Here is a 10,000-nt window from a genome sequence, read left to right as displayed (position 1 = left end):
TGCATGCGTGTGAGTGCATATTTACATGCATGCATGTGTAGGTGTGCTTGTTTGTGTGTGTGTGTGTGCGTGCGTGTGTGCTTGCGTGCATGCGTGTGAGTGCATATATGCATGCATGTGTAGGTGTGCTTGTTTGTGTGTGTGTGTGCGTGTGCATGTTTGCATGCGTGTTTGCATGTGTGCGTGTGTTCATGTGTGCATCTGCTGCATGTGTATGTCTGCATGCCTGTGTACGTATATATGTGTAGGTGTGCTTGTTTATGTGTGTGTGTGTGTGTGTGTGTGTGTGTGTGTGTGTGTGTGTGTGTGTGTGTGTGTGTGTGTGTGTGTGTGTGTGCGCTACATGTGTATATGTGCATGCTTGTGTACGTATGCATGCGTGTGTGCGTGTGTGCGTGCGTGCGTCTGCGACATGTGTGTGCGCATGTTTGTGTACGGCAGGTGTATTTACCAGCCTCTTCTCTTGGATCCTAAAGCCTGTAAGACTGTGGGCAAACACACAGCTACATACATTAGCAGGAGGGGTACAAATACACAGGTCAGATCAGGTCATCTGATACCCAGATATTGCTATTTGCTCGGAGATTACACCCCAGTCATACAGTGAAAGTGAAGTGAAAGCCCATTGGAAAACTCCAACTCCCATTGTCATTGTGACACAGCACTCCACAGCACACAAGTGAACACTGCACACTGCACACAACGAAATTGCATTTATGCCTCACCCGTGCAAGGGGGCACTGGTGCACTGAGCACTGGTTGATTACTCCCCCCACCAACCTGGCGGGTCGGGAGTCGAACCGGCAACCTCTGGGATGCAAGTCTGACGCCCTAACCGCTCACTCATGACTGCCCATACTACATACTACAGATTGCAGAGATTACTCCCCAGTCATACTACAGATTGCAGAGATTACTCCCCAGTCATACTACAGATTGCAGAGATTACTCCCCAGTCATACTACAGATTGGGGGCTGATTGTGTTGTTGTTATTGCCTGGCTCTTGTCCGACCTGTAGTTCCGCGCAGCTTCGTGAGCTCCACTCCTAGCTCTGGGAGCATGTAGCAGGATTCCATTTCTCCAGTCAAATAAAATAATCGCAGCATTTATTTATTATTTATTCATTTTTTTAGCCAATTCTTTTTGGTTTTCTTCCTTTTCTTTCTTTTCTTGCTTTACCTAATGGACTACCCTCCTCAAGGAAGCCCTCTGTATCCAGACATATGATGTCATTTAGGTGCCGTTTCCACTTAGCAGGATATTTTTATATGTGAGTATTTTTTTCTCGTGGTTAGGTGGAAACACAAGTGGTTAAAATATAAAAATTTTATATTTATTTTATATATTTTTATTTTTTTATTTATTAAATACTCCATTGTAACAAATGCGTTTTAGCCCCCGAAATGGGATATTTTTAAAGCCTGCTTTTTTATATCTAGATTTTAAAAATCTGGAACGTGAAAGCGGAAGGCCAAAACCAATGTAACCAGGAGAAAAAATATCCACATATAAAAACCCACATGGAAACAGCCATTTAGTCTAGTTCATTTCATCATTACCAGCTGCCATTCTGCCTGGCCTGAGGCCTTGTCATTTGCTTTAGTCGTACAAGGAGCTGTATACAGTAATGACAATGAAAGCCTTTGCAGTCATGAAGTGCCAGGCAGCTATAGCTCTTAATGGCAGTAAGCAATCAGGTAGCTTGTGTGCAGTGGTTCTCAACCTTTTTTGAACAAATGCCCCATGCACCTCATCCAAATGCCGTGTACAGACCAAGAGCGAACGGAGCGAACAAATCGACGGAAGTCATTATTTCTCTATGGAGGACACGCAACCAGCGCTACCAAAAGCGAATTCGCCAGGAGTGAAGCTTCTTGAGCGACAAGAGCGAATTTTGACGATTAAACTCAATCTAATCGTAGGCGAATTTGCTCTCACGCTGCGAATGTTCATATCTCCGACTGTCCCAGGCTGTCAAGCCAGAGCCGTTATGTGATTAGAATCAAACATGTCAATGCTGCGTCTGGAGCGAGTACAGCGAACTCAAGGCGAACTTCTTCTGCTACCCACGCTACCAGGCAGCGTAGTTCGCTCTTGGTCTGTACACGGCATTAGCCTCCCAACGCCCCCCTTAGTATTAAAAAAAAAATCAATGGACCTATGCCCTCAATGACAACTAAGCACCACCCCCTCTCGACTGTAGCCTTCTCAACGCCCCCTGGGGGGCTCTACCACCCCCGTTGAGAAACACAATGTTAGCGTATAAAACATTACTGCTAAGAGCTGCCAGCTTTGCAGCTGTGACCAAGATGTATGCCACAGGAACGCCTGTTTGTGACATAATCATCGTAGCTCAGGGGTCTTTTGTGTGTGTGTGTGTGTGTGTGTGTGTGTGTGTGTGTGTGTGTGTGTGTGTGTGTGTGTGTGTGTGTGTGTGTGTGTGTGTGTGTGTGTGTTTCTATGTGTGTGTGTGTGTGTGTGTGTGTGTGTGTTTCTATGTGTGTGTGTGTTTCTGTGTCTGCATCTGCATCTGCCTCTGCATCTGCGTCTGTGTCTGTGTCTGCATCTGAGTGTATGACTGTGTGTGTGTGTGTGCAAGGTTCATGTGTGTGATGTTTAGAATCTAAAAGACCCTGTTCGCTTGTTGACTTCGGTAATGCTTGCCCGTGCATGCTTGGGGGTGGGGGGGTGGTGGGGTTGTGGGTTGGCAGAGATCCACGAACGAGTCAAAGCTGTTGCTCCCAAATTGGCTCCCTACAGCACAGGCTCTTGAGCCGGGACGGGAGGAGAGGAGAGGAGAGGAGAGGAGAGGGGGGTAGAGAAGAGGAGAGGAGAGGAGAGGAGGGTAGAGGAGAGGAGGGTAGGAGAGGAGAGGAGAGGAGGGTAGAGGAGAGGAGGGTAGAGGAGGAGAGGAGAGGAGGGGAGAGGAGAGGAGAGGAGGGGAGAGGAGAGGAGAGGAGGAGAGATGAGGAGAGGAGAGAAGAGGAGAGGAGGGGAGAGAAGAGGAGAGGAGAGGAGTGGAGGGTAGAGAAGAGGAGAGGAGAGGAGAGGAGGGTAGATGAGAGGAGAGGAGAGGAGAGGAGGGTAGAGGAGAGGAGAGGAGAGCAGAGGAGAGGAGATGAGAGGGGAGAGGAGAGGAGAGGAGGAGTCGGGAATTCAGGAGAGGAGGATAGAAGAGAGCAGAGGAGGGTAAAAGAGAGGAGAGGAGTGGGGGATTCAGGAGAGGAGGATAGAAGAGAGCAGAGGAGAGGAGGGTAGAGCAGAGAGGAAAGGAGAAGAGAGGAGAGGAGGATAGAAGAGAGAGGAGGAGAGGAGGGTAGATGAGAAGAGAGGAGGGTAGAGGAGAGGAGGATAGAAGAGAGAGGAGGAGAGGAGGGTAGATGAGAAGAGAGGAGGCTAGAGGAGAGCAGAGAGCCAGTGCTGTTCAGACTAATTAGGTCCCCATTAAGATTAATAGCCCAATCACCTGCCGCCATTCAACAACACTTAACGCGGCTTTAAGTAAACTGTGCACAGCCTGGGGGAGAGAGGGGCAGGCCCTACTCCAAACCCACTCTCTACCACACGCTCAAAGGCTGCAGAATATACAGACTGACAGAGAGATTAGTAGATAGATAGATAGATAGATAGATAGATAGATAGATAGATAGATAGATAGATAGATAGATAGATAGATAGATAGATAGATAGATAGATGGACGGACGGACGGACGGACGGACGGACGGACAGACAGACAGACAGACAGATAGATAGATAGATAGATGCATAGACATAGCAGGTCACGTCACTCCAGTGATAGATTGCCACATCGCCTATCCATTGCGCAACCTGTTTTTGTCAGTGACCCATGTATGCATGCATGCTTGGATTTGCACTGTTTCACCCCTGCGCCTGACCTGCCTCTGAGCGATGAAAGTGTTTTGGGTCGTGACATGCTTGCCCCAGGCTAAACCGCTGTGGGAGTCAGCATTGCCCAACGACAGAAGCTTATAAATATAAATGATCGAGATCACACAGCGAATGTTAAGTTTATAAGCTTTGACTGAGGCATTTGAAATGCCAGTTGTGTTTTCATGTTGTTTGCTTACTGGAGGCTATACCCGGCTTTGATTCAAGGTAACAATTCAATTTATTTTCATTTGAATTCAGCCGTGTTCACTTCTGAAGCACTATTAACGACTGGCTATTAAGCAAACGAAAATAACAAATGAACCAACAAAAAAAATGATTACGTACGTAAGCACCCGGGGGGGATGGTTGAAAATCTGGAGCGGAGAGTGTTGTGTCAAATCAACATAACCTGCATGGCCGCTGCTAAGCTTTTGGAGGCCCTAAGCATTACTGGTCCGGAGGCCCCCCTCATAATTAAATAATAATAAAAATAATAATCTACTAACTAAAAAATACCTATATGTTTTGCAATGTAATTCAATTTTAATTTCACGATGTTTTTTAGTCAATCTCATTTTACTGTAAGAGGCCCCAATTTTGGGTATAAAGTGGTTGGTGCCCTAGGCCAGTGTTTCCCAACCTTTTTTGTCTTGCGTACCCCCTAAGCATCTTAGTTGTGCCCTGAGTACCCCCTAATTCATGTTCTATATAGTTTTCTCTGTCCTGATGTGACTGCTCCATACATTTGTTACAATAATAAAAAAAATTCCAAGTACCCCCTGTGGTGTGCTCGCGTACCCCTAGTGGTACACGTACCCCTGGTTGGGAACCACTGCCCTAGGCGCTCTGTGTACTCTGCTTATGCTTAGCGGCAGCCCGGATCACCTGGACCGCGTTCTACTGACTAAACATATTCTGGCGCCGGCTCTGAAAAGCTCTCTCTGCACTCTCTGAACCAAACAAACCAACAAAACTCTGGCCCTGTATTTGACAACATGGTGCCAGGCAGGGCTTCTGGCCCACAGGAAAAAAAAAAGTTAATTCGAAACTCCGTCCAGAGAGCCAATTGAAAGGTGGTTGTGCAAGTTGAGATTTAAAAGAAATGTCACCACTTTCTTTTTGTAGCAGTCCACATTTAAATGATTATCATATTTGATTCGGTTGGGTACCACAAAACACAATGTAATATGAAAAAGTGGTAGTTGATATTCCCCATAAGGCAATGCATGACATGACATCATGTTGGGGACTGGAGACCCAATGCTATAGCCTCTCTGCTGAGGGGGTGTCCTTAAAGGGACACTCCACCCATTTTGCATTAGGCTTTCCATTGATAGACACCCAGTCATACTTTTGAATGGTCTTTCAAAAATCTCTCAATTCCCCCTGAGATTGGAGAAATCCACATTCATCTCTTAACACTTCCTATGTCAATGATGTAAAAATGGTCATTTTGCATCATCGACATAGGAAGTGTAAGAGAGGTGGATTTCTGTTGAGACTACAAGCCTTTTTCCCACCTTTTCAACCCCGCCCATAGGGGGTTGGACCTAATGCTCTAACAGACCTATCACAGATCAGTGTCCCAGTGCTTTTGAAATCACTGGCATTGAGGCTCCAGTAAGCAGTGTTGCCAGATTGGGCTGTTTCCCACCCAATTGGGCTGTTTGGGATGGCCGTCTGCGGGTAAAAATGGCATTTTACAGGAAAACTCGCCCAATCTTTCCCATCGACATCAATAGAATTGGGCGGGATTTAGTGCTTCCAGGCGGGTTTTGAGCATTTTTGGGGCTGGAAATCATCAGCCTCATCTGGCAACACTGCCAGTAAGTCACTGGCATAGCTGGAAAGGAGAAGTTGGAGCACACTGCAGCTTAGTTTTCAAGACTTTATTTTATGCACACACCCGACCAACGTTTCGGTGTTGCTACACCTTCTTCAGAGTCAAATGATAGCAAGAGAGAGACACACATTTCAGGACTTGACATTCACAGGTGATCCCACTTGGTTTGGCTAAATTGGTCTCATCTCATTGCAGGTAATTGACCCCACCCCCCAACACCAGGACAAGATTGCAGACAATTAGACAGAGAGGTTTTGTGGAAAGGCATTTTGGATTCATACTCTAAATTCAGTGGAGCCTCAGGGCATAAATGAGGAACACAATATGTCTTGCTCTCTGTAACAAATTGTTCCAGCATCGCGGCTGTGGTCTTCTAATAATTGTAGCTGTGGTTTTATTGACAATGTTCTTTGTGTATTGTTTTTTCACTTTTTTATTTTGTTTTGGGAAGTTGGCAAGCTGTCTAATTGTCTACAATCTTGTCCTGGTTTTGGGGGGTGGGGTCAATTACCTGCAATGAGATCAGACCAATTTAGCCAAACCAAGTAGGATCACCTGTGAATGTCAAGTCTTGAAATGTGTGTCTCTCTCTTGCCATCATTTGACTCTGAAGAAGGTGTAGCAACACAGAAACGTTGGTCGCGTGTGTGCACAAAATAAAGTCTTGAAAACTAAGCTGCAGTGTGCTCCAGCTTCTCCTTTCCAGTGATGTCTGTCCCACTGTGATGCACCTGCAAGCAGGGTTGCCAGATGAGGCTGATGATTTCCAGCCCAAAAAATGCTCAAAACCCGCCCAATTCTATTGATTTCTATGGCAAAAATTTGGCGGGTTTTTCTGCTAAATGCTATTTTTTACCCGCACACGGCCATCCTAAGCAGCCCAATTGGGCGGGAAACAGCCCAATCTGGCAACACTGCCTGCAAGCTGAGGGAGGGATGATGCATAGAGTCCCAAATAACTGGGTGTGGCCTGTGGAACTTGAGCATTGCCGTGCATTATGGGGATTGTTGTCACAAATCCACAAGCACTAAAAAGTCATTTTCTGCCTTTTCTTGGCCAAGAAGGCACCAAATTAGAAATGTATGTTACTATTCTACTATACATATGACCCACTTTCAGTAACATATTCATGTCTCCACCGGTGGAATGCCCCTTTAATGTGACAACATCACTAAATTCTGTTTAAAAAAGAAATGTCAATACATGGACTCAGATAAAATTCAGCATGATGGATAAAGCGGCGTACACACACAAAGCTAGCTTTTCGCTTGCTCGCCTACTCGCCACTCTTTCATGGCACGTTCGGTGAAAGTTCCCGCGGCTTAAACTGCCAATGAACAGGCGAGAAGTACTGAACTCTACATTCAAATTGGTTACTTGCTTACTCGCCTCGCTCGAAGATAAAATATTTTAAACTTGGGATCCTCCCACATCGCATCGCTTGTACAGTACTCGCCTACTCGCCTGCTAGACTCGCTGAAACACATTGACATTCTATTGAGTTCATTAGCTGAGCGAGTAACTAGCGGCGACGTGTGTGTACGGCCCTTCAGTGAAGTGAACTAGCACCCACTACCTGCACCTTGAAACCTCTGGTGTGCGTTGGTTTCCTCCTCAAAAAAACCTGCACAACCACCTTCAACATCTTTTGTGTATTTGGTCCCAGAGTACTCTCTAAGTGTTGAATGAACACTGCATTTGTCAGTGTTACCCTATTCATTTATACAGGCAGTAAAGGGCACAGAGGCCCATTGCCCATCCATTCTCCCTGCAACACATGCTGTCTCTACTGATCTCTTAGAGGGGCTGTCTTAATTAACGCTTTGCCTTAGCAGCTGAGGCCGTGTTCTCGCTGTGCGTGTGTGTGTGTGTGTGTGTGTGTGTGTGTGTGTGTGTGTGTGTGTGTGTGTGTGTGTGTGTGTGTGTGTGTGTGTGTGTGTGTGTGTGTGTGTGTTCAGACATGCATACATCCAAACGTGCATGCGGTAAGAAGTGGTCCTTGAAGCCCCAGGCCTTGTCAGTTGCAGGTGCAGCTCCAACCCTGTGTTGCCAGATGTGCAATAACGATCATATTTTTGTCCCATCATTTTGTTCTCTGTACGATCAAAAACAGATGATGTACGATCATTTCAGAGATTTTATTTAGTGTTTAGTTAGTTGTTAGTTTAGTTAGTTAGTTGTTTAATTGATCATTTCCTCCAGAAAAAAAACCCAAAAGTGATAATTTTGAGGCTTTGGCACGATAGTTATAGCAGCATATAGCATCTGGCAACGCTGTCCCCAACCCCTTCACCGCCTTCCAGACCCGCTGGGGAGGAACCGTCCACACTTCAGCTTACACAATCACACGTCCCTCCAAATCAAATTTACAACTCTCAACGTTTCTCTTGCATTCATTTGAATTGGTAACATGCAACTTGAAAAGCATGGAAAAAAACCATACATAATGCATGAACTTTCAACACTTCCTCTGTCCTCTCGTTCTTTTCACCCACTCTTGCATGCACTTCTCTGCCCTCCTTTCTGTTTCATCTTGTCCTCTGTCTTTCTTCTCTCTCTGTCTTTCTTCTCTCTCTCTCTCTCTGTATATATATATATATATATATATATATATATATATATATATATATATCAGTGGCGTCTTTTGGTCATAAAAATTAGGGAGGACAAGGAGGTGGTCAGTCGGATAGATGCGAGTAAATGGGGTTAGTAATGGCAGATGCTTAGTATTAGGTTGTAGGCCTACTAGGTAACTTAACTGATATGGCATTGTGTTGTCTGGAAAGCTGACTTATGACATCTATAAAATAATTGCAACAAACTTTGTATAATATATCATACATAACTGCCCAAAGTGTTTGAGGGGAAAGAAAGAGAAGAGTGAAGGAAAATATTATAGAAAGTAGAAAGTTTCATAGGGAGCATATCTAACTTTGACCAAAGGCAGCATGGCATTTCATCCTGCCAGTTGTGTTTTTTTGTTTGTTTGTTTTTTAACCATAGGCACAAATGGACAATTCTGAGGACCCTAGGAATGCCTAGGACATTGAGTGACTTGTATAGCTTGTATAGGGTTTAGGGTTTTGTATAGGGTTTTAAACTCAACTCCTTCCAACATATTCTTACAGATTTTTAAACATTTTAAACCCCCTCCATTATCTTATTTTTAACATCTTATTTATGATCCGTAACGTGGTACGTGGCCTATGGTTGTGGTGGTCGCCTATCCGTTTTGCTTTTGACGGTAGGCCTACCTGCGAGAGCGACAGCTGTGGAAGGAGGAGCTGGCAAGCGTATGGAACAGCGTGCGTCTGGCTATTTCACAAAAAAATACGTCGTACAGATTACTTTGTAAATCCATGCCTAGTGTTCCCAATTCCACCCAAATGAAACTACATAACATGATGTAGGCTACATGTTAGAAGTTTAGCCAGAGACTTTTTATGAAGAGCTTCGTGCTGTCATGTTTCTCGTCTTGAGTCCGGGAGAAAAGAACGCCAGTCTAGGGTCAGTGCATTCATGTGCAGCCAAAAGCATTCTTATTCCCATTTGTAAATAACCCTCTTTTGGGGGAAAAGCACGAATGAGAAACGCAAAGACAAGCATTGAGACTATTATTTGTGCACGTAGGACATGCTGAAACAAGACTACCTTTTAAAAACGTTGGTGATGGTCCGACCGTCCATTTGAATCTTGAATGCGTTTGCATCCGCGCGTCGCTTGCATTGTGTAGTAGAGTGATCGAGTGGCGTGAGTGACTGATATAAACACACTGACCTTTCCATTCGGTTTTCAATCTAAATCCAGGGAGTGATATTGCGCGATTCACAACATGAAAACAGTCGATCTTTCCTTTGTATTATTTATTAAGGGTTCATAAAACATTCGCCAATTACTCCAAACTTCCCACTATCTGGCTGCTGCCGCATTCTTCTCACATTTGTATATCGTTGTCATGACGACCGAGTCCATGCTTGTCGTCTGTCAACCCAACTCGTCATATTCTGATTGGCTTTTGATAAATTCAGCTTCGCTGATAGGCAGATTACTTCCATGGCTCATGACCCGCCCAGAGTAATGGCTCTGGACCCGCCTAAAGGGAGGAAAGTCCTCCCTAAGCTCCATTCACTTCAATGTTAAAAAGTAAAGCCCGCGCTACGGCCGAAATTTCACCATTTATAATGGAAGTCAATGAGGATGGAAGGGAGGACGGTCCTCCAAGGTCTATTATGTGAATTAGAAGCGCTAAAGTATATGTTTTTA

At 45.0% G+C, this 10,000-nt stretch overlaps 1 protein-coding gene across 1 annotated transcript in view; it reads left to right on the top strand.

Moving 5' to 3' along the window:
* The window catches only part of LOC134452472 (RNA-binding protein Musashi homolog 2-like), a 586,511-nt gene that overhangs the window by 68,572 nt on the left and 507,939 nt on the right, over nucleotides 1-10,000 (top strand). The window lies entirely within an intron of this gene.

This window comes from Engraulis encrasicolus, chromosome 7 (assembly GCF_034702125.1).
Source record: "Engraulis encrasicolus isolate BLACKSEA-1 chromosome 7, IST_EnEncr_1.0, whole genome shotgun sequence".
Taxonomy (NCBI): Eukaryota; Metazoa; Chordata; class Actinopteri; order Clupeiformes; family Engraulidae; genus Engraulis; species Engraulis encrasicolus.
This window is presented reverse-complemented; position numbering and strand designations above follow the sequence as displayed.